At 41.9% G+C, this 14,065-nt stretch overlaps 1 protein-coding gene across 17 annotated transcripts in view; it reads left to right on the forward strand.

The window, feature by feature from the left end:
• Positions 1-14,065, forward strand: part of dab1a (DAB adaptor protein 1a) — a 239,874-nt gene that overhangs the window by 2,281 nt on the left and 223,528 nt on the right. For 15 of the 17 annotated variants that reach the window (XM_044360753.1, XM_044360755.1, XM_044360762.1 and 12 more), the window contains exon 3: positions 6,020-6,136. The exons of the other annotated variants lie outside the window; for them this stretch is intronic. The gene's annotated coding sequence lies outside the window, so the exon portion shown is untranslated. The remainder of the gene's footprint in view (positions 1-6,019; positions 6,137-14,065) is intronic. 17 annotated transcript variants of the gene reach the window in all.

Below are 14,065 nucleotides of genomic sequence, written 5' to 3' on the forward strand. Positions count from 1 at the left end.
ATCCCTCACTCACTGCTGCTCTTTTAACCATGTGGATAAAAAAGTATTCTCTCCACTACACAATAAAGATTTTCTTAAGTTGCAGTTCTGTTTCTAAATAAAGATGGTAGATGTTAATCTTTTTATTGTGCAGTGAACGTCATATTTAGTCTCAGATAGTTAGTTTTTATGGATTGAAGTACCACCAGAAAAGCAAGTGTTTTAACAACCTTCTGGGTTTCTCAAACATTGTGAGTATTAATCATTCGAAGAAACATCTGCTTGCCACTGACTCAAATGTAACGCTAATACATGAGCGGACAAACTTGGCAAGGTAAAAAATATTCTAGTTTGGTAGGCAAGGCAAACATGCTACAAGTTATAGTTTGTTTTATTTTCCATAAATGTTTGTTTTGTCCCCTTTCATCTGTCCGAACAAGAAAGGAATGGTCTGAGTATTCCTAGTGCTGGTTACTCAAGAGAAAGGGGACTTACTCACAGTCAGTCTCCCATACACACTCTAATGCCTATAGTGTATGTGCGTCTGCCTGCTTACAGCTACTTACCAGGGATATTATGAGGGATTAAGCCTGGAATAAATTAGAATAATTTCACTTTAGTCCTTGTACGTTTGTTTCTGTGATGTTTGTTTTAAATTTGACATTATAATTCCAGCTTACTGCTGTGGGAAAGCAGCCTAACATCTGAGCAAACCTTAATGCCAGCCACTACATGCTGTTAGCTAAGGTTCACAAAATAGACTTTATGCCAAAACCTTAGTGACTGGGAATATCTGCATGCTTTTCGTTGGCTTGAGTCCAGCTGAAATCTGTGGGCTGTACATGTTTAATGACTAACTTTGATAGCTGAGACTTGGAAATTGTAAAGAAAAACCCACAGAGCCCTTATTAAACCAAAGTACCGGCTCACATTATGCCTCAAAGTCTTGCAGATCTGCCAAGAAAATGAAGGTCCACAGTGTGCTGGTGTGTGTGTGTGTGTGTGTGTGTGTGTGTGTGTGTGTCTCCCTGTCTTTGTCAAACATGCATGTAAGGGGGGAACGTGTTGAAAACTAGTGGTGAGAAACAGATTTTTTTTTCACCCACGTACCTTCTCAGTTCATCTCCCCTTCAGCTGTCCTCTCAGAAAACCCCATCTATCCATACATCCATCCAGCCTCACTCAGAGCAAGCAGTGCTGTCTGTTTTCCTTCTCGTTGCCATGGTTTCCATTATGCTTCCTGCCTGCTCTGGTTTGAAGGACAAAGCGCTGATATCTAGTATTTAGTGAAGAGGGAGAAAGAGGGGCAAAACAATGAAGGAAAACATATGCATATATGCTATACTTTTTCTTTTTTCTCACTGTTTGTTTAATGTAATGTCATATCTCATACAAATACACTCACATACACACACTGTGGTCTTCGATCCACATCCCCAGGGTCCCAGGGAAAGTAGACAGGCAGGTCTACGCCAACACTCCCCTTGGCGTCAGATGTTTAGCTCTAGCAAGCCTTATCTTTTAACTGATCAATAAGCAGGTGGTACAGCACTCTCTCTGCTCTCTGCGGGATATTCTGCAGTTACACAGGACCAAATGAGCCTTTACCGGTCTGTGTTATGCTCAACGACCGTGCTGTACACTGCCAAGCAATATATATATATATATATATATATATAATAACTTGACACTCGGCACTTGATGTCTGTGAGTGCATGCGCGTTGGGTGTGTGCGGCTGCGTGTTAGTGCCATGTGTTTGTGTGGAGTCTTCAGGCTGTCAGAAATTAGGCTAAAACCGTGGACTTTATTTAGCTGACCTGGTTGGAGAGTGAGGAGGAGTCAGCAGAGATGAGCGGGGAGGGAGATGGTCATGGAGTGTGTGTGTGTGTGTGTGAGTGAAAGCAGAAAAGAAGGAAGAGCTAAACTCAGTCCTCTCTTCGCCACATGCATCACCCCCTCCACTGTGTTATCCCCCCCCCCCTCACCCCTTTTCTTATTGTAAGGTACTTAGGGCCTTCCTAACTTTTTAATAAGAGTCTTTAATAAGTCCCCAGATCATGGCTTGGTCAGTCAGGGCTTCTATTTCAACACAGCTCTGCTTAATCTCACTCTAAAATAGGTCTGCTCCCTCCTCTCTCTCTCTTCCTCTCAGCTCCTCTGCCTCCTCTCTCTGTATTTCTCCACAAGGTTGTAAAAGTATTTAATAAAATACTGGGGGATCAAGCAAGGTTGTATCGTCATCTGTGGTTTGTGTGTGTGTGTGTAGGTAAGCCAGCAAAGATATATACGACTGGGGATGCACCAGTTTTATTTCTATTAAGAAGGATCAACAGGAATGTTTTAAGAAGAAATATGCTCTTACAGAAATGAAGGGCAAATGTTGTAATGGTGAAGACATAGTTTTGTATAAATCTATGAATTCATCACAACCACAAATGTTACACTCATGTGAAGTCAAAATTAGGCCATGTTGAGCTTTGCCCTGCTAATTGTCCCTCCTGCCAGTGATTTATTTGGCCTCTTGTGACTTCACACGTTCATAAAAAGTGACTCAACCATTACACATACACACATTGAATCGCTAAACCGTTTCCTAAAATGTATTTTCTGTACATGGAGTTCCCAGTTACCATGGTCTGCACAGTGGTGATGTGGTGTGTCTGTGTGTCATACTTTAGTTTCAGTCTCTTTGGCCTACTTAGGCGTGTTGTAAGTAGCACACTGAGCTGCTTCTCCTTTCCCCGTGGACTCAGGCTGAATAATTGAGTGGTGTTGAGGCAGAGTAATAAGCTACACTGCTGCTGTAATAACATGCTGGACACTGTGTGTGTGTGTGTGTGTGGGGGAGAGAGAGAGAGAGAGAGAGTGAGAGTGTATGTGCTCACATTGCTCGGGCACGGTAATGACTGCTATTACTCCAGGGCTGGGTAAGCAGACACATGCTGTTTAAGGAACCAGACATGTTATGTGAGCATGTGTGTCTTTGTGTTATGTCTGTATGCAGACTACAAGAGTACAGACACAATCTGTTTTGTAATCTTGGTCTCTTATGAGTGTGTGCGTACTTGATGTCCTCACGCAGGAACCTCGACTGTTCTTGTGTCTAAGGCGTCCTCCATCAGAGCTTCTCACACTGATTACTGACACATAATCAGTGTCATCCTTCAAATGTCTTATTTTCATATGGAAGACTTTTTTATACTTGTTGCGTTGTCATTCATTCTGTCCATCATACTAAGTCATCAGGTTTTTTTGTCTTGATGAAGCAAAAATGATACTGTCAAACAGCCAGTCATATGTATCCTTCTAGTCTAATATGACCTCTAATCATTGTTTTTCCTGCAGTTTTTTTAATTTTATTTTTTTAACAAGGGGGGAACAGAAAAATGTAAATATACCTTAATTTCTTAAAGTTACTACAATGAACTTTTAACTGGTTATGAAGCAGTCTTATGATGCCTCTGTATGACCTACATAAGCAAACGAGACCATCAGTGAGAAGATTGGATATTTCTATATAGTTATTCTAAATGTCTTCCACCACGTCAGATTCCTTGCGAACTCAGATGAAACAATTTACTGCACACAGACTGGAAGTGTTTACATTACATGTAGCATTGTAGCATGAGGGAGTACAAAGACGTTACTAGGGTGATGAGAGGACATTTCTCGTTTGATAAGGTTAAAAGTAAAGTTAGACATGTCGGCTTTATGACTCATTTTAAAACAGATGAGAGAAAGAGAGAGAGAAAGCACGAGTGAGCTGAGAGTACTAGTGAGAGAGAGAGCAGTGGTGGTTGAGCAAGCTAGAGAATGAATGAAGAGACGGAGCAGCAGTGTAGCGAGAACATAGAAGTGAATCTGAGAAATAAAACATTTTCTGATTGTTTCACAGCGGTAACGTTCTAAAGCACAAACACACCCACACGTCCACACAACCCTGCATTGCTGGATTTGGTGTGAATGCAGCCTTACATGTGACCCAGGTGTATGAACGGTACTAAGACAAAGTTAACTTTGTTTTACCATTGTCATATTACAATTATTAATATTAGGTCAATTATTAATCTAATTAATCTACATAGCCACAAATAGATACATTACCTCATGGCTATGCTTCCTGCAAACAGCTGTGTTTAAAAAAGAAAAATAGTATTAAAAATAAGTAGCGTCTTTCTTCCACTCGCTTTCAAAACAAACGCATGCGCAAGCTAAGATCTTTATGACACGAGGTGGTGCTCATGGGAAATGCATTCTTCAGGGCTTCTGCCAGTGTATTGCTAGCCTTGCAGCCTGCCAGGCTTGAGTTCATCCCCTGATGAGCCTAAGCATCGGGGGAAATGTATTTTAATTTAGTTTTCTTTAGATTGTACAGGGGGATGTTGTTACCTGCTAGACATTTCTGTCTGTTGCGCCTCCCATGGCCCCATGGAGTCAGCTGCAGGGTCCTCAGCCGGAGACCACCATTTGTTGATGTTTTGTTCCTTCAGCTCCAGAATATCTGAATATCAGCGGAGTGGTGGCAGGGACGTCTCCTTGGCTCCCCCTGCAGCTGCCCTTTCTTGTTGTGTGAACCCCCAGTTCTTGTCTTTCTGCCTCAGCCATAGCCAAAAGCTGCCCTCCTCTGCTTCCTCAGTGAGTGCTTCTGTGGCTCTTTGGAGCTTTGCCCTTGATACCCCTACATCCCGAGGCAGCCATAGCGTTGATGTGCTGATGAAGCCCTGACAGCCTACTTCCATGGGGAAGGTGGTGGTAGTCCTGCTTCCCTACACTCAGCAGCCAGATCTGAGTGTTTTGCCCTCTTGTGCTCGTGGGCGGCCTGCATTCCCTCCTCCCACGGGATGGTGAGCTCGATGAGTAGAGCAGTCTTGACAGCGGCAGACCAAAGCACTATGTCTGGCCAGAATGGTGTGGTGGTGGTCTCAGGGGGGAAGTGCAACTGCTGACCGATGTCAACCATCATTTGCCAATCTTTTCCTGGTGACTGGCATCTAAGAAGGCTCTTCTGTGTTCTCTCCAGGCCTGATGAACTGGATGGAGTGTTGTTCCTTGGTTGTGGGCTGGTTGTTGTTTGCCACTTGCCTGCAGGTTTCCATAACTTTAGCCAGCTTCCTCAGGATCTGGTTTGTGTGTGACTCTGCTGCTGCTGCGGATTGTAATGGAGCAGACACTTTCAGTTTATAATTGTAGCGTTCGTTGTCTGACTAATTATTGATAACCTATGAGAGTTTTTCATTTGATGAATGTGGGGACACAGCAATACGTTTTGCTCAGCACCAACACTCCTCCCCCCCTAAAATCAACATGAAAGGAAAGTTCCTTGTAGTAACTTTAAGTAATGTAATTCAGAAGTAAGTCATTTACAATTACAAACAGTTGGTGAGACATCTTGTGTTGAATGACAGTTAGCAAAATTTCTCATCCATACTCAAATTGCAGGTACACTGGCCAAAAAAACCCTTGGCTAGATGGTTTTAATGTTAACTATGACAAACTCTGCTGATCATTATGTGGCCTAGTATGACCCCCCTTTTGTAGCTATGTTTGCAAATCTAATTTTGTTCAAGGCTTTTGTTAAAGTCAAAGCCTTGTTGTTAAAGGATGACTTAATTCTTTTTTTATAAACAATGTTTTTCTACCCCCCATTGCTCTGTTTCCTCCTCCTCCTGTGTGTACATCTGATAGATACCCCCCAATGTCATAGTACACTCACCTCTGCAGTTTCTCCCCTACCAAGTACCAGTTACACTCTATAGCTGAGTGAACCTCTCCCCTGCTGTAATCTCAAACCAGCATCTCTTAGATCCCATAAATTCTTAATGCACAGTCCTAAACCTGAAATACTTCAAACCCACTCTCCAGTTTCACTCCGCCTGATCCCCCTTCATCTCTCTCTTTATGGATGACTGACTGATTGGCTGTTTGTTTGATTTTTGTTGATTTGTTATTCAAAAATAAATGATGAGCAAAATTCAGGGGTGCTCACCAGACACCTCTCCTGATGCCACCATCCTTCCTTCTGCTTTGTACCTTTCGCAGATGAAAGGAGTGCCTGTTGGTTACTGAAACATGACAAATCATGGAGAGTGGAAGAAAAACCATTTATCAGAAAGTTGGAGCTGACAACTGTTTTTTTTTCTGCAGTGTCGTACATAGGTGAGTGTGTTCTTCTTGTCTACTTTGTGTACACTTTGAAGTGCTCATCACTTGTTCTTGTGCTCGTGTATATGAGAACTGTAGGATTAGACTCACTGTCCTTGTGTTACGTGCAACAGTCAGACAGACATGCAGACATTTCCTCGTCATTTCCCCGTCACCTTATCTGTCTTCTGTCAGTCTGTCCATGTCTCCGTTTTGTTTCTGATGTTTATCCATCGCCTCATGTTGACAACCAATATAATCCTGTCATTCAGTCACCTTGTCGCTTGGCTTTGGTTGTCCTGATAACAAAATTACCCTGTTACCCAGCTAACTAACTTCTGAAATCACACAGTCTCTCCCTCACACACTCATACACACTGAGTTAAAGCTGTCTGTGTGATGGATGCACCCTCTCAGACAGAACTGCTGTGTGTTGCATCTCAACCTCCAGCCTCACCTTCAGGCTATACTCACTACCGAGGGGGTGTGTGTGTGTGTGTGTGTGTGTGTGTGTGGAGAGAGTGTGTTTGATCACAAATACTTTTTTCTGAAAATACAATCGGGGGGAACAAAAACATATGAAGACACAGGGACTATCCCCCTTCACTTTCTCTCTGTGTCTCACTGTCTCTTTCTCACTCTCTCACTCACTCACTCATTCACTCTTATACACACACACACACACACACACACACACACACACACAGGCTCCTAGTGGCTGATAAAGACCTTTTTGGCAGAGGCTCTCCTCTGTGCTGTGGGCTCATTAATGCTCTGAGTGTGTCCCTGTGACTGAGGACTAAGCCCTCAGCTCTTATCAACAACACCAGGCCTGGTTGGCAACACACACACACACACACACACACAAACACACACACACACAATGGATTATGAAGAGTGTGGATAAGTCGCCAACATCAGCTCAGATATCCCCTTACAGGACAATGATAGACAACCCCTCTCCCATCCCACTGTCACAGTCATGGATAGTGTGATAGTGTGTGTGTGTGTGTGTGTGTGTGTGTGTGTGTAAGGTTTGGTGGCAAGGGGGATGCACTGCTCTCCGACTGATCCATTTGTATTTGTTGATCCATCTGTACACAGTTCCTGTCATGGATAGGTCATTTTGTGTGTGTGCTCAGTGCAAACTTGTGCATTGTAACTTGTGCATTGTTGGGTGTGTCATCTCAATACAGGATGACATAAAAGCTTACACCTACTCTCCTTGTGGGTACTATGCATTTGTTTCCTCCAGCACACACACACAGGCACAAACTGTGGGGTTATTTACATATTTATTACTGCGCTGTGCTTGTGCTCCACAAATTGATAGTGTGTGTGTGTGTGTGTGTGTGTATGTATGTTTGTGTGATTAACTGGGTGGTGGTGCAGAGTAATGTCACAGGCCTAGTTCAGTAAGGACAGTGTGGGAGGTTGGTGGTTTATGGCTCTTTTAAGTTGGTGTGTATGGTGTGTGAATTGTTTGTTGTTCCCATGTATTGTCTGAGCCCCCAGGCTATATCTATTCAGCATGGAGAATTAATATTACTTTATCCCCAGGAAGAGCAGAGGTGACGTACTGCAACACCCGCTACCCACCACCACTCCCTGCCACGTTCCATCACACACACACACACACACACACACGCACGCACACACAAAGACTTGAGGCATCTTCCCCTATACATGCATTAACACCAAGGTCATACTAGTGTAGTCCCCCAGGAGTTATAAGCGTTGAATCTTTATATTATGGTGTCTCTTTCTTTCACATGCTGATGAGGGAACAACATGTTTACATGCAGTCATAGGAATGATCTATTTTTTTATGATTTTAGTGTTTTTTTTTCTTTCTAGTTTGCATTATTAAAAAGTCGAGCTTTTAGGAATGTTATGCAGTGGCCTCATTTTCAATTTATGCATTTAACAAATGTTGTTATAGGTTTTCAGTGAATTTTATTGTCCCAGGGGTCATGACAATTGTTCAGCTTATTAAAGACCTTCAAGTAAAAACATGCAAATCACCAAAATTGATGTTGTAGTGTTAACAACAGTAGCAGTATTCTTTTAAATCTCTGCTCTCTTCGTTGCTTTCAGCCTGAGGCTGTTTTGGAAGATGCAGGCGACTCTCCTCGCATCAAATCCTTCTTTCCCTTCTGTCCAGCTCTCCCTCTCTTCCCCTGCTAAGAGCAGCATACGATGAATTTACAGCATACAAAAAATATTTTTATTTCATTCTTAGCTTTTTAATCTCAGCTCTCTGAACAAGAGAACAAGTGGACCGGATGTCCTCTGGTGGGTTCAGATCTAATCACGTTGAAAGGCAGCCAGTGTAGCCTGCAGCGCTCGATAATTGGTTGACCTCAGAAACACTCCAACTCTTTTTGAGGATTTGATATTTTACGGCTGATGCTAAAATGCAGACGGCTGGTACTAACGATGGTTCTCCCCGCTTTACTGTCTAATTCATCAGATGGTCCTCCCAGATTTGGACCGTTCAGGCGGCTGGCTACTTACTCACAGCTATGTTACCATTACCATGGCTAATTAAAGACTGCATCAGGGGCCTGGAGAGATGGAGAGCCAGAAAGGGCAGGTTTTTAGAGAGCAACAGTGGGAAAGCTCTGTCAGTGAACATTTGGGGAGGGGGCTGAACTCAAGGTTGCACTCACAGTTGCACTCACAGAATTTATAGTTTGTCCATTTCCTGGTCAATGATTTGTGTCAATCTTTTGCAGACTGTAGAGGCTGTAGAGTGAATATCTTTGCCTGTGTGTGTGTGTGTGTATGTGGGTGGGTAGGGTGTGGGTGTGTGTGTGTGTGTGTGATTGTAACCCTTCGGCGTGTCTGCTGCATGCGTGTGGTCCTTTTGTCTGTTGAGGGAGTTGAGAAGCATCTCTTTAATTTGGTTTATAATTGAATTTGGCCCATGGGCACGCCATACTCTTCTGAGAGATGGCAGCAGATGAGAAGGGGATGAAAAGAAGTGGCAGAGTGAAGGAGAAGGGGACAAGAGGAGAGATGGCAAAGTGAGGGAGGGTGTTGAGAAAGAGTAGAGGTGGCATATGGATGGAAATGAGAAAATATACAGAAGGAAGGAAAGAGAGGGAGATGGAGGAGGAGGCTGGGGGAGGACATAGCATTGCATCCTCAGTTATCTGTGAGACTTCATAAGTACTGGGTGCATTGGCGAGTGGCTGGCAGTCAAGTCAATATGACATATGAATATTGCAGGAGCCATTCTCTCCCCTCCTGCCCTCCTCAATTATTAATGTCTGGCTCAGAGTTGGCTCAACTTTTACATGAGGCCTTCCTCTCCACTACTCCTGAAAACAAATGAGAAACACACAAAGATGGACAGACAGAAAAACAACAGAAAACAAAAACCCAGTGGATAGGGAGACGCACACACACAAGGGAGATGTACGGCCCAACACGGAGGCAGCGGAATGAGATGAGGTTAATCTGCTCAGACTCAAGAGAAATTAAGTTTTTCTTTGACTCGTCTTTTTTCTTCAGTGCATTGCAAACGAAAGTGAAGGCCTATACCAATATCCATAGGTGTGACCACAGTACTTTTTACAAGCTACTGCAGAAATTAAGAAATAAGCTGGTTTGAACATATTTATTATAGAGCTGCAACAATTAGTCTACAACTATTTTGATCAAAAAATCGTTTGTCATTTATGAAGCAAAAATGCCAAGCTGTAGTTGCAGCTTCTCAAATGTGAGATTTGAAGCTTTTCTGTGTCATACATGATGGCAAACTGAATATCTTTGTAGTTTTGAATGTTGATTGGACAAAATGAGACATTTGAAGACATCACCATGGGCTCTAAGTAATTATATAGCCTTTATTTTCACAATTTTCTGACATTTTATAGACAAAACGATTAATCGAGAAAAAAAATTGGCAGAATAATTAAAAATGAAAGTACTCTTTAGCTGCAGCCCTAATTTATTATTAGATTTAGATTTACAGACTGAGCCAGAGCAGGATATTCCCAATTTTATGCATGTCTGTATGCAAAAAGCCTACACAAATCACGCAACTTGCAAGCTCGCAACTGTGTGGGCAGATCTCTGAAGAGTGGGTGCTGTAAACTCAGCTCTGAAAGAACAGTCTTCCGTACGAGTGCAAATGTACATCCGCAAAAGTTTTTAAATTAAAGATTTGCCCTTTTGAAACTCAAGTTTCAACTTTTCAAAAATGTTTTTCCCAATGTAAGTGCACCAGTTTTCAGATCAACACTTACAAGGTTTCAAACCTGGAAAACAAAGTAATACGCTTGGAGAACAGTGATAAATTTGAAACTCTGACAATGTATTGGAGAAACACTGTAAAAAGAGAGCTGCAGTTGTGAAGAAGGAAAACTCAAATACAAAATAATGTTAGCAGAGATTTGAAAATCTTTTTCAGCCCACCAAAACATTATACAAGCCTTCAAAACTTAGTTTCAATCTTGCAAAACCTTTTTCATTAGATTTCAAGCTTTCAAACACGAGTTTCAACTTTTCAAAGCTTTTCTTTTTCAGTTTCCAAATATGACATGATATTCATCCCATAAAAGGGAAGCGTCAGGTCATTGTGGTTCCAGGCAACATGGGTTGATACCAAGATGTCTGTTAATACTGCATATTTACTGAGGTGTTAATAATAAATCCTTTTGAAGGGTGTAGAAGAAAATACTGCTCATGGCCTTTTTGCAAGTCAACACTGTGGAGCTGTGTCAGGATGCTTATGTTACATAAGGTTCAAAAATAGCTTAACTGTTGGTTAAAAATATAGGATATGATAATCACATTTTTCAGGGACTATAAGCACTGCATATAGCTGCATAGACATTGGAGTATTGGTTATGCAGAGTCACAACAGGCTTTAATTGGCTTCAGTTGGAACTTGTCTGGGAAGGTCGACCTACGTGTTACTGGCTACGCTGTTGATAGGCTACACATAAATTACACAAGGTGTTTGGTGGATAATCATTAAAGTGACTGATAACTTGTATCATTTCCAATTAGCATTAAGTTTTATTTAAAGGCATTAAAGCGTGACATTAAGCCTACGAGTGTCACATCAGATATGTGAGAGCTGATAACCTTAAATGTAATGCATGCATGAAATAAAGTTTTGAATAGATCAGGGCAGGCACACTGATACAGTGCAACTGTTTGTCCTTGAGTGACACCATCGCTGCATAGGCAAACTGTTATTATGACACTAGCCAGGTTGCTGACATTATGGCTCCTGTTAACCTTAAACGGCAGGTGAGGGAGAAAGGTACAATGGAGGTAGGAGGTAGGCAGAAAGGTGTTGTAATGTGTGTGTGAAGCCTGGAGGGTGGGCTGGGTCAGTGTGATTGACGGGGTGTTGGCAGGACGTCAGCACCGCAACAGGGTGAGCAGGACACAGGAGATCTGCCCCAGCTGGGTATGAGAATTCACAAAGTGGATGGCAAGGTCTCCCATGCTGTTTACACACTCCACACAAACACTCCCACACACTTATGCATGCACACATTCACAAACACACACCCACTGCCTGTGTTTTGAATGTTGACCTTGTTGGGCTGACAGAGTTAGCAGGAGCAACACCTCTCTTTGGCAGCATCATCTGTTTGCTTAGAGCAGAACAGTGTGTTACACTGTCTGTGTGTGTGTGTATATATATGTGTGTGTGTATTCTGCACTGCCTGTGTAGTTTTGGTTAAACTCCCATGGGACTATGTGATTCATCCTTTACATATCCACAAGTTTGGGAATGGATGCAAGAAAAACAAGAGTAGAGGAAGAAAGAAGGAAAAAGACAACAGTGGGGTTTTCAGTTTGTCTTGGGCTTGTCTTGGATGTTAGTGGAAACTTGGGGAAGAGGCATCAGCTGGAAAAAAAGTGCAAAACAGAGATCTGATCAATTCAGTCTTTGAACTAAGCTGATGAAAGGAAAAATTGAAAGGCTGCGCATGTATGCAGGTGTAGTTTTTTGGACATGCATCTTGATTGAACACTTTTATGCGCCTCTGATTTGATCCCTGCTGTGAACAGCACACAGAGTCAACCTGAAAATATGTTTGTTCCTGAGTGAAGATAAAAAGAGTTTGCTAGATGTCTTTATCAGCCCAAGAGGCAACATACAGACAGAAGTGGATGTTGTGTTGATGCTCCATTTCAGACAGCAGGTTTAGGTTAGCCCCTTAGTCTTGTGTTGGATGAAGCTGATTGTTAGGGCATGAATAGAGGGGCTGGTTATTGAGGCTGGATATTTGTTCAGCTCTGACTGAAATATGCGCTCAGAATGGAGTATTGAAATTTGTCAAGTACTAGTGCAGTACCTGTTCAAAATGTGCCTGTTCAGAACAGGCTGATTGCTTGGCCTCCAGCATTGCTGTTTCAACGCATAGAAACATTAATACTGTTGATGTGAGGTGTGAATGAGTGTATACACCAACAACATGAAAGAAACTAACATTCTATTATACACAGATGCTAACTACTGTAAATGAATAATAAAATAACAGAGCTTTTGAAAAAATGTGCATTCTGAAATAAAGTGGATTGATCATACTGGGCTCTTAGATTGTTTATTTTCTGTGGCTTCAGTTTGGATCATTTTAGTCAGTATGTTTGCTCAAAAGATTTGTGCTTATATGAGACATACTGGTTTTGAGCTACCCGTGGGAAGTAGCCTAAGGGTCTGTCCATTCTTGATTAAAAGCTGTGTTTTCGCTGTCTACTTTTCTCTTTTTAGAGCACACCATGTGAAAAAACTTTTCTCTGACTCACTGTACAGCTCTGATCACAGGCCGTGCTCATGCTTATGGTTTTATTATTATGGAGTACAAAAAAAAAGGAAAAACATAAATATTTTTTGTGGGACAACTCATGCAGGGACTTGAGGGTTTGCTCATGACATGCAGTCGTAGAGCCCTGAAGCCCTGCCCTGCTGCTACACAGAACACTGTTCGCTTGATTATTCTAAGTATATTAATATTGAAGGTGTTGTGTGTCCACATTGCACCGAATTCGACACTGCAAATCTTTAAGTCCCCAGCAATGCAGCTGCCAAGTTTGAAGCAGATTGGATGAATGGTTCTCGAGATATGCAAATGACATACATACAGTACATACAGACAGAGTTCTTGCTTTGTAATAAGTTTGACAATTGGCAGCAAATGCTCAGTCAGTTCATTTGGTTTACTTACTCAAATATTTGCTGTTTTAAATAACTTTGCAGCATTGAAAGACTGATTAACTCACTAGTTTGGCATATTTTTTATGAAAAAGAATTTGTAGAAAACATGTTCATAAGACCATGAAAAAAGTATCTTTGCATTGGTACCGCAACTTCGCTATCTTGAAGCGAAACTAACTCAAAATCTTGAAACAATACCCAACCCTGGTGTAGTTTTGTTTTTTAGATCACATGTTTCATATAACAAGGTTTATGTCTGTCTGTTAACATCTTGAGAGCATGTTGAAAATCATTGTCCTCACTTAAACATGTTATCCCTTGAATTGGTGTATTTTGTAGGTCCATAAATCAAATCCAATCAAAAACCCTGAATGACAGTGAGGTCGTGTACAAAAATAGTCAGAATATTAGTTACTGTATATTGGAGTCGACATAGCAGCAGCAATTAAATTCTAACTTGAATGACTTTTTACAGTTGTACATGCACCAGCGTGCATATGTTAGGTGTGTGTATCTACGTGTGTATGTGCATATAATGTATAAAAATGTGGGTAAGTGTACATGTTTGTTTGTGTTTGCATTCAGAGTGGCTAAAATGCCCGAGTGTGTTGCAGCTGTTGTAGCAGTGATTGACGAGGAACTGAGTTTGCAGTAGGAGCAGAGCTCAACCCCATCTGACTGATCTGTAAATATTCCCTCATTCTGCTGCCTCAGCAAGTCTCTGCTCGAGCACAACACATGGATCACATTGGCAG

This window comes from Thunnus albacares, chromosome 9 (assembly GCF_914725855.1).
Source record: "Thunnus albacares chromosome 9, fThuAlb1.1, whole genome shotgun sequence".
Taxonomy (NCBI): Eukaryota; Metazoa; Chordata; class Actinopteri; order Scombriformes; family Scombridae; genus Thunnus; species Thunnus albacares.